A 15,926-nucleotide genomic window follows, 5' to 3' on the forward strand; every position below is an offset into this window, starting at 1 on the left:
GAAACCTCTTTTAGCTTTCCAAAGAAACATAATACTCTGACTTGTCAGTTTAGCAGAGTGGACAAACACTCTCTTGTATTGCAAGTGTGTTCATTTTGTCAAAAACTTAGGCTCAAAAAAAACGACATGCTCCTTTTTTAAAAAATCTATCTTCTTTAAAAATATTCATTTATTTATTTGGCTGCACTGGATCTTATTTGAAGCACATAAGATCTTCCACCTTAGTTGCAGCAGGCAGGATATTTTAGCTGTAGCAATTGGGGTCTTTAGTTGTGAGATGCGGGATCCAGTTTCCTAATCAGGGATCGAACCCAGGCCCCCTGCATTGGGAGTGCAGAGTCTTAGTTCCCATCTTCCCATGTTCTTTAATTATAAAATGTTTCAGGAGATTCTCCAAAAATAATTCTCCTAGATTTAGGTATTTTTAAAATACTATCTCCTAACCCAGTTTTTCCCCTCAATCCACATTTTCTGATGTTCTAGCAAAACACCAATTTATAATAAAAAAAATTGGTCAACTAATTTAAATATAATTAGCCAACTAATTTAACTGTAATCATATAGTAAATTAGGTTGAACGTGAAGTTTTCCAGAGTTTGTACTTCCTGCCTTCTTGGATACAAAGGTCTTTTCTCACTTGCAAATGGGCATTCCTGTTTAACTCCATTAGCTGTCCTGCAAACACTGGGCTCCATCCATTATTCAAAAATTAACTTTGGCTTCTATTAAGGAAAGCAAAAAGGAATTCGTAAAGAGTGACTATATGCTTCCCAAACTCAGATGAAGTTTATGTTAAATAAGTAGGGCTCCATCAGCTCCATCTGAGAGTGCTGGCCAGGACAACAGAGGGCTGGGGCTCTGTGTGCTCCATTAGCAGATGCAGAACAATCTCCATGACAACCCTTCCCTTTAGCTTGATGAAGGCTGGCCCTGGAGCTGTGGACTTCTGCACTCTTGCCTTTGCTGGTCAGCAGCAGTCATCTTGCCAATGCTCAGCATCTGTCTGCCAAGGATCTGTGAACGGCTGCCATGAGGTCTTTTACTGAACTCAGGTTCAACTGCTCGCCTCTCAAAAGTCAACACTCGAGAGACAAGTGTTAGCAGGCAAGAAAAGATTGCTTTATCCAGGAGGTCAGCCACTTGGAGAGAAGGCAGGCTCATCTCCAAAAGCCAGTTCCCCACTGCCAATCATGGGCAAGAGCTTCTAAAGGGGAGTTTCAGAGGTGTATTGGAAGAGAGAGAGGGCTACATGCAGAGCAGCACAGTGAGCTCAGATAATCATCTTGAAATAGGTCATGTGGTGGTCTGATCAGTGCCATCTTGATTGTTTTAAGTACAATTAATCTTCAACTCTAGGGCTGGTTTATTCCCATTTCTTTGAGGCCAGTTCTCAGAATTGAGCAAGATGGAGCAGTTTTTGTCATGACTACAATCTGGACATCATGTAGTTAACTTCTTCCACCTGGTAGGGTTTTAGTATCTGCAAAACATCTCAAAAGATATGGTTCAGAATTTTATCTATAGCCCTGGAGGAGGAACTAAAGGTCTTTGACTTTGTTTAATGGCTAAATCAGCCAACCCTAAAGGAAATTAACCCTGAATATTCATTGGACAGACTCATGCTTGAAGCTCCAATACTTTGGCCACCTCATGTGAGGAGCTGACTCATTGGAAAAGACCCTGATGCTAGGAAAGATTGAGGGCAGGAGGAAAAGGAGGCAACAGAGGATGAGATGGTTGGATGGCATCACCAACTCAATGGACATGAGTCTGAGCAAACTCAGGGAGATAAGTGAAGGACAGGGAAGCCTGGCTTGCTGCTGTCCATGGGGTCACACAGAGCCAGACACGACAGAGCGACTGAACAACAAATCATTTTTTTTGTCTTGCTTCCTTCACTTTTTTATTTTCTCATTTCTCTGATGAAATTTATCCTTTGGCTAAAGTTTTTCTATAGACAAGAGGCAGCCTGAGAGCATGGCAGGGTCGGGGGGGGGGGCGGGGAGCGCGTGGTGGTGCGCTGGTGTCTGTCCTGGGAAGGCCCCATAGGGTCCTGCTCAGCCTGACTCTGGTTCCCTTAGCAGAGGAGTGGGGGTCAGATACTGCTTTCCGGTTTGTCCTGTCAGAGCTGGTGCCTTTCATGATGTCGAAGCTGCTGGCAGGATTTGCCAAGAGTGGCTTGAATCACAAGGGTCCAGAAGAGGAGTAGTCCTCGGCGGCTGTGGTGTGCTGGAGACAGATTTTAACAGCTCACAAGATCCAATTAGTAAATCTTCCGGAATTTTGCGAGCAAGTTGTTTAACTCTTGGTAATTTGAAATCAGCCACAGTGGGAACGTTTACACCAGGGAAATGGGCAAATGTTAAAAACCCAAGCTTTGGGTTTGTTTTTTTTTTCTCCGTAGAGCTAGTTATTAAATATTTATCCACATACACGTGGGGCTGGGTCATCTCTTGGCAGCCAGGAGAATCAGGCACGTGGTTCCTAATTGCTTTCCCAGGCTGCTGGAGAGCCCAAGAAGATGGTGCTGCGGGGGATCTGATTTCCCAGAAGAAAGTGTGACTGGAGCCAGAGGTTATATCAGATACTGTTCCATTTAGCCTTGAAAACATGAGTCACTACAGTTGCCTTTCACTGACTCAAGCTGCATAATAAATGTCTGCGACAGCTCAAAAGACCACATCATGGTTTTCTTTCATTTTCAATATTGCTTCTCTGGGAATCTGCAGGATGACCTTGAATGAAAAGGTGAAGTTGAAGTAAGTGGCTAATAAGACTACTCTATATTCCATTTCCTGGGAAAGAGGTGGATTTCTGAGTGAATGCTTAAATGACATCCAAGGTTAATTGCAGGACAGAACGATGATAGAAGCGCATTAAAGGTAAACATGCCATCAGATAGAAATGCCACTGTGGCAGATGCCGTCGCTGCCCTCCGTGGCCTTGAGCCGCATCTTTGTAAGGAAGGTATGCCCAGCCCACTCTCAGCCCAGCATCTGCACCTTTGCCTGAGGGTTTTGTGCTGGAGAATTCAGCACAAAAAGCAACTCTCAACAAAAGGTGGAATCAGTTTGGAAATTCCCCAGCGCCTGGGTTGGGACACGCATTCTGTATTTTCACCCAAAGCTCCTTGCAGTTTAAGGTCCAGGGCCCCACGTGGCAGCTGGCTTGATAAGGCAGTCTTTGTCAGGTTTCCTGCCTTTCACATCTCATTTCTCCATTTTCCACGAGGCTTCCTAGGATTACCTCCCAAGGAAACTCCTGGAGCTGCGATTCTTGTCCCACTCAGAGCCTCCATTCAAAGAATATGGTCTAAGATGGTCCCTTTCACTGACCCTTCACTCACCCAGGACTCGATCATATGTGCACCCCCGTCTCCAAAAGGGGCCAGACCTGTGCCGAGACACAGTGATAGTATATTTCAACCAGAGTTATTCTCCCTGCACTTCACCTACAGCTGGACATGTGTCACATCATGCTGCTTGTAATTAAACCCATTTGAGGCTCCATCTCATTCTCAAGCCCTCAACCAATGTCCCACGGGGTTCTGAGGACTGAATTAAGAATGAGGACTTTTTAAAGTTTTATTATGTAAATTTTCAAGCGCACACAGAATTAGAGCTAACAGTATAATGAATCCTTGTTCTCATCACCCAACTTCAGTATTATCAACATATGGCTATTCCCTTTATGCTTGTACCCTCCATTCTATTTTTTCTGGATTATTTAAAAGCAAATCCAAGGTATCACCTCATTTCATCTGTAAATATTTCAAAGTCTCATAAAAAATAACATAAGAGAAATTTCTAAAACATATCACTAACATCACACTAAATAATGAAGGAAAGAAAAACTCCCTAACATCAGAACGAGACAAGGATGACCCTCCTGTTGCTTCTTTTGAACATTGTACTGGAGGTTCTGGCCAGGGCAATTAGGCAAGAAAAAGAAATAAAAGCCATACCAATTTGAAAAGAAGAAGTAAAAGTATCTTTATTTGTAGATGACATGATCTTGTATATAGAAAATCCTAAAGAAGTCCATTCTAAAGGAGATCAGTCCTGGGTGTTCACTGGAAGGACTGATGTTAAAGCTGAAACTCCAGTATTTTGGCCACCTGATGTGGAGAGCTGACTCATTAGAAAAGACCCTGATGCTGGGAGGGATTGGGGGCAGGAGGAGAAGGGGACAACAGAGGATGAGATGGTTGGATGGCATCACCGACTCGATGGACGTGGGTTTGGGTGAACTCTGGGAGTTGGTGATGGACAGGGAGGCCTGGCGTGCTGCGGTTCATGGGGTCGCAAAGAGTCAGACACTACTAAGCAATGAACTGAACTGAAAGAATTATCAGAAATAATAAATGTGTTCACCAAAGTTTCAGGATAAAATATTGACATTAAAAATCAAGTATTTTTCTCTATACTAGCAATTTTAAAATGAAGTTTTAGAAAGCAATCCCATTTACAATAATATCAAAAAATAAAATACTCAGAAATAAATTTGACAAAAGAAATGGAAGAATTGAACATTGAAAACTATAAAATAGCATTGCAAGAAATTAAACAGAAAGACATCCTATGTTCATGGATTAGAAGACTTAACGTTGTTTAGATGGTAAAACTCCCCCAAACAACCTACAGATTCAGTGCAATCCCTATCAAAATCCCAACTTTATTTCTTATACAAATAGACAAATTAATCCTAAAATTCATAAGGAAGTGTAAGAAAAGCCAAGACAAATTTTTTTAAGTAGGGACAAAGTTGGAGAACTCACATATTCATCTTTTAAAATTTACTGCAAAGTAATAGCAATCAAACTAGTACTGGCATAAAGATAAACATAAAGATCCTACATCTACGGTCCACTAATTTTTGGAAGGGTGCCAAGACAGCACAACAGGTAAACAGTGGTCTTTTCTACAAATGGTGCTAGGACACTGGATATCTGCATGCAAAAGAATGATGGCAGGCTCCTATCTCATAACACATGCAAAAATGAACTCAGATGAATCACAGACTTTAATGTAAGAGCTAAAGCGATAAAACACGTAGAAGAAAGTTTACGAGTAAATCTGTGTGACTTTCAGTTAGGCTGAATCTTCTTAGATAGAACACAAAAAGCAAAGGGAGCCAAAGGGAGAAAAAAACAGATAAACTGGATTTTACCAAAATTAAAAATTTTCATACTTCAAAGGATGCTATCAAGAAGGAAAATACAGTCCACAGACTATGACAAAGTATCTGCAAACACAACATATAAAGAACCCTTACAACTCAATAAAAATTCAATTTTTAAATGGACAAAGAATGTGAATAGACCATTCTCCAAAAAAGATATACAAATGACCATTCAGCACATGAAAAGTACTATTAGTCAATAAGGAAAAGCATATCAAATGTGAAATACCACTTCACATCCACTAAATGGCTGCAATCAAAAACCATGGATAATAACAACTGTCGGTAAAGATGTGGGGAAATTGGAGCCCTTATACACTGTTGAAGAGAATATAAAATGGTGCCGCTGCAGTGAAAACAGTTTGGACATTTTTTATTAAGTTCAACAGAGAGTTTCCGTTTGATTCAGCAATTGCATTCCTAAGTATATATGGAAGACAAATGCAAACATATGTCCACACAAAAACTTGTACACAGGTTACTCATAGCAGCCACAAAGTAGAAACAGCTCAAATGTCCATCAAGTAATAAACAGATTAACAAAATGTGGTATATCCTTACAACGGAATATTATTCAGCTGCAAAAAAGAGTGACGTACTGACAGACGCAACAGCACAAGGGAGCTTTTTTATGGTAAGTGAAGGAGAGCAATCGCAAGAGACCATATCCTACGTGACTCCATTTATAGGAAATGTCCAGAAGACACAAATCCTTAGAAACAGAAGGCTGACTAGTTAGAACTAGGGGAAATGAAGAGTGACTGATATAATGAAGTATGGGGTGTCTTTGGTTGGGGAGGGTGAATAAAATGTTCTAAAATCAGACCATGGTAGTAGTCACACAATTGTGTGAATATAAAAACTACTAAATTATACACCAAATAGTATGTGAGTTATATATCAATAAAACTGTTTTTAAAAGAAGGCATTAGGCTCTTTCTGGGAAGAAGAGTTAAAACATGAGAGAGATTTGTGGCTGGCTTTGAAGATGGAGAGGGGGCCATCTGAGGAAGAATGGGGACAATTTCCAGAAGCAGAAATCAGGCATCGAGGAAATGGGGATCTCAGTTCTACAACCACAAGGAGCTAAACTTAGGCACCAACCTGAATGATCCTAGAGGTCGAGTCTCGTCCAGAACCTTCAGAACACAGCCCTAACAGCATCCCGATTTCTGCTGTCCAAGACCCTGAGCAGAGGACCAGCCCTGCCTCTCCCAGACCGCTATTCTGCAGAACTAGGAGCTAATAAATAAGCTCTCTTTTAAGCTGCTAAGTTTGTGGTAAATTCATTGGCATGCAGCAAAAACCAATACAGCTTGCTGTTAATGGTATGGATTTTCTCTCACTCTTCAAACCATGTGGCTGCTCTCTGCCTGCAAACTTGTCAAACAGGAATTTTTAGAAATAGTGAAGCAGTAGACCTCAAATACATGAAATTTGTGAGGGGTTATCTGCAACATTCAGCACTCTGAAAAGATGTAAAAGGACACTGAAGAAAAGTAAAATAAAAATTGATTTAAAAAGTAAAAGTATGACAAAAGATGAAATATTTTATCATTAAGTATTAAAGGGCAAGGGATTAAAATGCAATCTAAACATTTTACTGGCCACTATAAAAATAGTAAACCTCCAAAGTGATGAGAATCCAAAAAGAAATCTACTAAATATTAAAGTAACAAACTAAAAGGCAATTTGCGTCTTCCAGTTTAATGAGATATAGCTGATGTGCAGCACTGTATAAGTTTAGGGTGTACGGCACAGTGATTTGACTTATATGAAATGACTACTGAAAGGCAACTTTAGAAGTTAAAGATTATTTTAAAACTTTTTAGAGATTAATTTTTAAGAACACAGATTTCAAAAATTGAAAGTAGAACCATTTTCAAGAAAAGAATAGAAATTCTAAAGCTTCTTAATTAAAAAAGAATTAGAAGTTAAATAAGCAGGACCTTATAATCAAAATCATTGTTTCAATACGATAATCCAACACTCCCCAGAGGCAATTTAAGACTAAGGTCATCAACACCTGAGATCCCAAGAAGGTAAGGAAAACACGAAGCACTGGGGCAAGGTGGGCGCCTGACAGGGTGTGCCAGCCCTCGGTCTCAGGGGCTAGTGGCTGCTGAGGGCCAGAAGGACCCTGTGTCCTAAATCCTGTCCATTTCCCTCTCTGGCTGATGATGCAGACTGCCGTCCAGGGAGCTGGTGCATTCAGAAGCCCTCAAAGCTTTCAGAGTACAGCTCTGTCCAGACCATGCTCACCCTGCCTCCACCCAGAGTCCAGGGCTCCTGTCTTCTGCTGGGGGCCTGTGCCCTGCATGGAGGGATAGCTCCCCTGGGCCTGGGGAGGCCTACCATCCTCTGGAAGCTGCCCTCAGCCCCTCATCTCTCTCAAGGCATCTATCAGGTGCATTCTTCTCCACAGAAAGCCTGCCCTGGTATCCAAATTCTCCCATAGAAGCTTGGATCCTTTGGACACAAAACTCCCATTTTGACCATGACCTAACCCTGACCCCAGGAAAACTCAGGCCACGCCCTCCACAGACACCCGTGGAGGAGACCCAAAGACCTAAGGTGGCCCACAAAGCTCTAAAGAAGCTGAACATGGTTAGTCTCTGGGGGTAGGACAGGACAACACCTGTCCACAAGCCCTTAGTTCACCGTGGCTAGAGCAATCCCTATGGGACTCAAGACGCACAAGCCCCACGTGAAAACCAGCACACATGCTCTTTCCCTCCTGACTCAGAGGCCCAGGTCTGAAGCATCACCAAGGGGTTCACTATGCTTGCTCGCCACCCGCCCACTCTGGAGGGGTGCCCGGAATGCGCCCATCTCCTCCTGGCTCTCATATAATTATCCCGTGGTTCCTCTTTGTAAATATCATGATGGGCGGGGGGCCCGCTGCAGAGGAAGTGGAGGAGCCATTCTGCAAGGTCTCCAGGTCACACCCAGAGAGGAGCTCAGCCTCTCCTGCAAAGGCGCTGGGATCTTTACCCAGAGCTCATTAAAAAAGAGCCTGGGTCTTTCAGAATACGGCAATCACCCAGATCCCAGGCGTCAAATTCCTCTGTTTCTCAGGAGCGCACTAGTGAGGTCCCACCAATCTCTGAGTCAAAGGAAGACATAACTGCCCTCCAAGAGAAGGTTGGGATAAAGGCATGGCTTTTCTCTAGCTGAATGTCAGCCTTTCTTCCAGGAGAGGTGGATGGTGAAAGCGCAGTAACCCTCAAGGAGGGACAGTGCACAAAGCCCAAGCCTTTGAAGGCAGCAGTATTCCCAGGAGAGGGCAGAAATGAACAAGAACAGGGAGAAGGCAAACAGGACAAGCACCTGCACTAACGGGGTGAGTGTCTAAATGCACATGATTTAGAAGCGCCTCCCTGGTGCCTCAGTCGGTACAGAATCTGCCTGCAATGCAGGAGACCTGGATTTGATCCCTGGGTCGGGAAGATCCCTTGGGGAAGGGGATGGAAACCCACTCCAGTATTGTTGCCTGGAGAATTCCATGGACAGAGGAGCCTGGTGGGCTACAGTCCATAGGACTGCAAAGAGTCAGATGTGACCGAGCGAATCTCACAAAGGCGGGGGTCCCCATCTCAGGATCTTGCTGCCAACCCCCACAGGTCAATTCCTGTTTGCTTTCAGCATCATCTCCCTAGCTTGTCATATAAATAGAAACCTGGTTAAGACCTCTTTCTGAGAGATGTTTACTCCGTATCACTGTGTCGTAAGGAGAGCGGCGTCACCATATTCGTGATGGGTCCACATAGGCCTAATGGATCTTGGACGCAGGGCAGAGACGAAAGGCAATCTGGTGCATTGAACAAGGTTATCGTGCCCTACAGTGAATGAAACCACAGTGGCCGTACCAGCCAGCATCCTGGCAGGACACAGATGTTTCCTGGGAACAGAGGGAAAGAATGAAGAGGTGTGGGCGGGATAAGTGGACACACGGAGGATGCTGTGGCTCCCGGAGCCCAGCAGGGATGTGTATTGTCATTGCCATCACCACCCAAGGTGGAAGGGGCGGAAATGGCCCAACAAAAGCCCAGTGAGAGTGGCAGCCATGGGGAAGGGGCTGCCTGCAAGGAACCAGTCATACAGGGATCCAGCTTCTGCCAGAGGAAGGCAGCCCAGAGTAGAGCAGGAGAGGCAAGGATCCACCCAGCTCCCTCTCTCTGCTCCAGCTGTCAGCTACTGCCTCCCGAACGCCAAAGCCAGTGGGAAGCCAGCCGACAAGGAAGACAGCAGGCAGACTGTAGGAGTGAGCCTCCTGGTCGCAGAGCAGAGAAGGGTGTGGGATGGACGGGGGGGATGGGGCAGAGAGTAACCATGCAGTGATCACTGATATTTAATTAAGAAAGTGCCTGGAAAAGACCCTGATGCTGGGAAAGATTGAAGGCAGGAGGAGAAGGGGACAACAGAATATGAGATGGTTGGATGGTACCACTGACTGGATAGACATGAGTTTGAGTAAACTCCAGGAGTTGGTGATGGACAGGGAGGCCTGGCATGCTGCAGTCCATGGGGTCGCAAAGAGTCGGACACGACTGAGCGACTGAGCTGAACTGAAGACAGTGCCGCTCCTGTAGGACCGAGTTTCTCCACCATGACACGGTCGGCACTGGGGGCAGAGCCCTCTTTGCTGTCGTGGGCAACAAGAGATGTGCTAACAGCATCCCTGGACTCTGCTCACTAGATGCCAGGAACATGCCCCCAGTCGTGGCACCAAAACAGTCTCCAGACATTGCCAGTTGTTCCCTGGAGCAGCGGGCAAATGCAAAATGCAGCCCCAGCTGAGGACCACTGCTGTAGGAAGAGTGTGTGGCCACACACGAGAAGGCCAGGCTTCACACGAGTGCATGCGTCCTCAGTCTGTCTGACTCTTTCTGACACCATGGACGACAGTCCACCGGGCTCCTCTGTCCATGGGATTCTCCAGGCCAGAATACTGGAGTGGTTGCCATTTTCTCCTCCAGGGGATCTTCCCAATCCAGGGATTGAACCCAGGTCTCCCGAATTGCAGGCAGATGCTTTACTGTCTGAGCCACATAACAAAAGCATCAACAGTAAGAAAAAAAGCTTTTGTGACGTCCCACACTGCACCGTCCCTAGTGACTGTCCCAGTTCAGAGAGAGATGTCGTGGACAATGAACTAAAGAGACGTGTAAGGTAGACAACAAAATCAATGTGAAAACCCTCCTGCTAGAAATGTGGGGAAATACAGCTAAAAAGAAAAAAATAATGCATGAACCAGAAGCCATGTGGTAGGTGTGTGGACTGCCCTGCACAGCACTGGAGCGGGAGAGGGGGCTCACACAAACCAGGAAGCAGAGGACAAGTCTTGCAGGAGGCTTTGCAGGAGTGAAATCTCAGGAGACTGAGATGCACATACAAAGTCAGGGCTCTTAATGTAGTGGCTGGCAAAAAATGTCCTAGCCAGCCCAAGGAAAGGACAGGAAGTAGATGACTCGCTAGACTCTGGGAGGGGAAAAATGCCTTCCTTAGCCTTCTTCATTTGATGCCATAGTTAGAGGAACCTTTAAGCTGAGACATTAGTGGGAGAAAATGAAAAACATTGTACAGGAGCAAAAGCCCAGCTGAGGCACCGATTGAGTTAAACAGAAAACCCCATGGATGCCACTGAGGAAGAAAATACCCTGCAATGAACGTGAAATAAAATATTATAAAACACTCGACTTTGATGGAAACTCAGCAGACGAGCATTAAATATCCTACAGCAGACAGCAGAAACTACAGACAACAAGAGGAGTCAAAATCACACGAAAAGAGCAAGGCTCTAGAAATTAAAAAGGACAGGTTTGAAAAGAGAAATGAACAACTAGAATTTTAAAATGTTGTTGCTGTTGTTGTTATTCAGTCGCTTGGTCGTATCCAACTCTTGAAAAGCAAAACTCCATGGAAGAGTTTTAAGATTAGAAGCAGCAGAAGAATTGCACTTCCGAGCCAATTATAAGAAGTCAAAGTGAGGGGCTGTCTGATTTTATCATTGAAATAATATCATAGCAACTAAAGGATCATCAATCCTTAAGGAAATCAACCCTGAATATTCACTGGAAGGGCTGATGCTGAAGCTGAAGCTTCTTTGGCCACCTGATGTGAAGAACTGACTCATTTGAAAAGACCCTGATGCCAGGAAAGATTGAAGGAGGGAGGAGAAGGGGACGACAGAGGATGAGATGGTTGCATGGCATCACCAACTCAGTGGATGTGTTTGAGCAAATTGTGGGAGATAATGAAAACAGGGAAGCCTGGTGTGCTGCAGTCCAAGGGGTCACAAAGCATCAGACATGACTGAACGACTGAACAACAGCAACAACTAAAGGCTACTTCCTGTGAGGTTAATGACAACTATGCAGAAATGAATCCTAAGGCCAAGCTTGGGGAACTACGGCTTGCATACTACTGCCCACTGCACAGTAGAAGACCTTACTGATAGGAAAATGGATCAGTTCATCCGTGCAATAGATTAACTTACAGTATGAAGTTGTGTTTAATGTAATTTCTTAACGAGGACTCCTTTGCAGAGTTATTTCCTTGCATCCCTATCTCACTTCTTTCTGGAACAAGCCACAAATTTACCAAATCAGAAAGGTGGTAAGGACTTCACTGCCTGTGAATCAGTGTCATGTGATGTTTTCTGAGAAACTCCCCACCAGCGTTTATTCACTCCACAAGTACTTATTGAGTATCTACCATATACTGTCTACTCTGGTGGAGGAGGAGGAGGGGGAGGAGGGAGCAGGGAGAGGAAGAACAGGAGAAGAAGAAGAAGGGGAAGGGGATGAGGAAAAAGAAATAAATTACATTGTATGTTGACAGTGGTAAAGGTTTTGATGAAAAGAAATAGAAATATGGGCCCCTTACCCCAGCGTACATGTTGGCAAGGCAACCATGACCAACTCTTCGTTATTGTAAATTTCCCATAAACAAGCAGACATTTTTCTACTGCTTTTCTTGCTGGCTTTCATGTTCTCCAAGCTATCAGTGATATAGTCTGTCATTTGTGATATAAACTAAAACCTAGGCATATGGTCATCTTTCTTTCTTGTTGCTGCTTAAGTCACACACAGAGAGACTGCCTGAGGTGGACTGCTCAGCCTGGGACAGCCCTCCCGAGTAAGGCATGGAGAAGCAGGACAGTCATCAGCCTGTCAGGTAATGCTACAGCCCGCCCTCCGCCCAGGTCAACAATCAGAAGCATTAATGAAGTCTGAAACCGAGCTGAAAGCCCAGGGGCTGCTCTGCAGCCAAGAGGACCCCCGGGTCTCAGGACAGCAAAATCCACAGCTAGCCGGCTCCCAGGGGACACACGTTTGTCCTCGTGGGAACTCACTCAATGGCAGGGAATAGTCCCTTGGGACGGTGCATGCTGAATAGAGACCGCTGACACTTCTGCACAGTAACCCAGCCCCTCCCTCCCCACACATGGAAAAGGCCGCTCAGGATGAGCGGACAAAGATGGACGAGAGAGGGGAAAGAACCAACCATAACATGGATTTCAGGTTAGGGTGACGACAGACACGGGTCCTCCACTGAGGCACCTGCTGGAAAGGAGCGTGAGCTGGAACAGACAAGGAAAGAGTTCCAGCCTCAGCCCCCAGGCGACGACTCTGCCGTGAGACCCATTTTCAGACTTCCGGGTGCCAGCAACGTAGAATAATAAATCTGTGTTGTTTGAAACCACTGTGCTTTCCGTCATTTGTCAGAACCCAGCACAGGAAACTAGCACAGGCACCTTCAGAGCACTGCACTCCGCAGCGACTCGCCTGGGCACATCCGTCCCCTCCACCAGTGCTCCCTGCCATGGGAGACGGCCACGGACCAAACAGACGCGTCCCCGCCACTGTGAGCTCACAACCTCCCAGGGAAGATGGACAGAAAGCAAGATGCTGCTGCTGCTGCTGCTGCTAAGTTGCTTCAGTCGTGTCCGACTCTGTGTGACCCCATAGACGGCAGCCCACCATGCTCCCCCGTCCCTGGGATTCTCCACTTATTTCCTGAAAACCCTTGAAGAGAAGCAGAGTGATCCCCCAGGGGCTGTGGAGGGGCTGCTTCAGGGGATTGTCAGGGCGGGCCTCTCTGAGGTGATGACATTCGGGTTGAACTCAGAAGGAGGTGAGTGAACTGGGTATGGAAGAGCCAGAGAGCCCATTCCAGGCAGAGGACACAGTGGATGGAGGCCAGAGGGGCAGTGAGCTCCAGGTAGAGGAAGGAGACCCTCGTAGACGGACAGAGAGGCAAGTGCTACTACTTTATGGGGGAAGAAATTGCATGAGGGGCCAGACGACTTGCAGGGTCAGATCACAGGAGTTACTCAATGAACGTGAAATCAAGGAGATCTGGGTGAAACCTTACATCCACCGATCACATGAGATGTCCTAGGGGCTGGTTCTCTGAAGAACCCACACTCTGCTCCCATTCATAACTGATACACACAACTCATCCTTCCCACTGGAATAAAAAAGTTGTTGCATATCAAGACCAATTTAAAATACTAACATGGGGCTTCCCCAGTGGCTCAGTGGCAAAGAATCCACCTGCCAATGCAGGAGACACGGGTTCTGCCCCTGGTCTGGGAAGATCCCACATGCAGCAGAGCAACTAAGCCCGTGAGCCACAGCCACTGAGCCTGAGCTCTAGAGCCCGGGAACTGCAAGTACTGAGCCCCTCCGCCACAGCTGCCGAGGCCCGCGCACCCAGAGCCCCGGTCCACAGCAAGAGGAGCCACTGCCGTGAGGAGCTCGTGCGCGGCAACTAGAGAAGACACCCCACTGTCCGCACCCAGAGAAAAGCCTGCACAGCAGCATAGACCTAGCGTAGTCAAAACTAAGTGAGCTACTGTGCTCAATTGCCTCATTCATGTCCGACCCGTGGACCGCAGCCCACCAGCCTCCTCCATCCCTGGGGTTCTCCAGGCAAGAACACTGGAATGGGTTGCCATGCCCTCCTCCAGGGGATCTTCTCCACGCAGGGTCTGAATCTGCATCTCCTCCATCTCCTGCATTGCAGGCAGCTTCTTGACCACTGAGCCACCTGGGAAGCCTCGAGGCTCAGCAACAAAGAATTCAATAAATTAAAATATTTTTTAAAAATATTAACATTGTGTTAGGTTGACCTATGAATTAATTTGGTATAAGCCAGGCTAAGTTGTAGATGAATGGAATAAAGGACCATCTGGAAAAAGAACTGAATAAAGAAAAAAAACTTATTTTGGAAAATAGGAAGTGAGAAATCTAATGATCCCTTGCAGAGTTAGAGGGGCTGTGAATGTTCAGGGTAGATCTGAGTATCAGCCGCAGTAGTATTCTGTTTTATTGATGGTGATGAATATATTTTCCTATGTAAACTGAGATCCCATTCCTGTGGAACTCAAACACCATTTCACTTGACTATTTTGAACTGTATTTAACTCCTACTATGCATTTAAAGACTTCCCTGGTGGCTCAGACAGTAAAGCGTCTGTCTACAATGCGGGAGACCTGGGTTCAATCCCTGGGTAGGGAAGATCCCCTGGAGAAGGAAATGGCAATCCACTCCAGTACTATTGCCTGGAAAATCCCATGGACAGAGGAGCCTGGTAGGCTACAGTCCATGGGGTCGCAAAGAGTTGAACACAACTGAGTGACTTCACATGCATTTTTAAAAAAGTGTCTCAAAAATTCCAATTCTAGGAATGTTGTCTAAGTGGTCAGCACAAAGATTTACCCATAAAGACATTCATGATATCATTTTCACAGTGGCAAAGATACAGAAACACAAAATTCACAGGTGGGTAAAATAATTTATAGAACTTTCAGAAGTGGGTTATTATGCAGCTATTAAGTTTTGTGTTGAAAGAAAAATTACTATAGTTAGAATTTATTGAGCCCTGCCTTGTAAAATCTTAAAGGAGAGCCCAGCATATCAGCTCATTTAAACTCCACGATGACCCTACGAAATATACTCTAGTATTATACTTCTCTTTTCAGATGAGAAAATAAGGTACAGATATGTCAAGTAGCTTGCCTAAGGATAAACACATTGCTAGTAATTCTGAGAGGTCAGAAAGCCAAAGAAATTAACTAGCAATTTCTAAAACGAATCCACTATCAAAAAATAAATCATAAACAAAAGCATTGAAAGCCCACCGATACTTTTTAACAAATCAGTGTCCGTGTTTGTACAACTTTCTGAGGTGTTACAGTCCCCAAGACAGGTAACACTCCATGACTGCCCAGCAGATTGTGACAAAGTGGGGATGTGTCTTGGGATGATGGGTCCTTAGAGCGCTGTTTCCAGCATCAAGTTTCAGATGGGCGGCTCTAGACAGAAGGGCTTAACTGGTGTGAAGGGAGAAAGGAGGAAGTGAGTAACTCTGAGTGGCAGACCTCAGCTTCTTACCCTCCGTGAAACCCACAGCCCTCTGAGGTTTCACTGAGTCACGATGACTTCCCCCCACCCCAACCCCAGTCTGACACTGAGGTTTCATCCAAGAATGTCAGCACTGGAGAAGGGTCTTAGGGGTGCATCTCGTCCAGCCCACACATCCTGCACACATTCCAGAAAAGCATGCTCTTCTTTCCATGATGGAATTTCCCTTCCCTGAGCAAAGATATGCCTCAGACTCAGGAAATCTTATGCATCATGTCAAGCACTCTCATTTGCAGAGATGAAGCAGTCTCCCTGGTTTGAAGGTCTGTGGTAGATTAGAGATGACCACAGATTTTTGGACACTTGTCCCA

Source organism: Bubalus kerabau, chromosome 6, assembly GCF_029407905.1.
Source record: "Bubalus kerabau isolate K-KA32 ecotype Philippines breed swamp buffalo chromosome 6, PCC_UOA_SB_1v2, whole genome shotgun sequence".
Taxonomy (NCBI): Eukaryota; Metazoa; Chordata; class Mammalia; order Artiodactyla; family Bovidae; genus Bubalus; species Bubalus kerabau.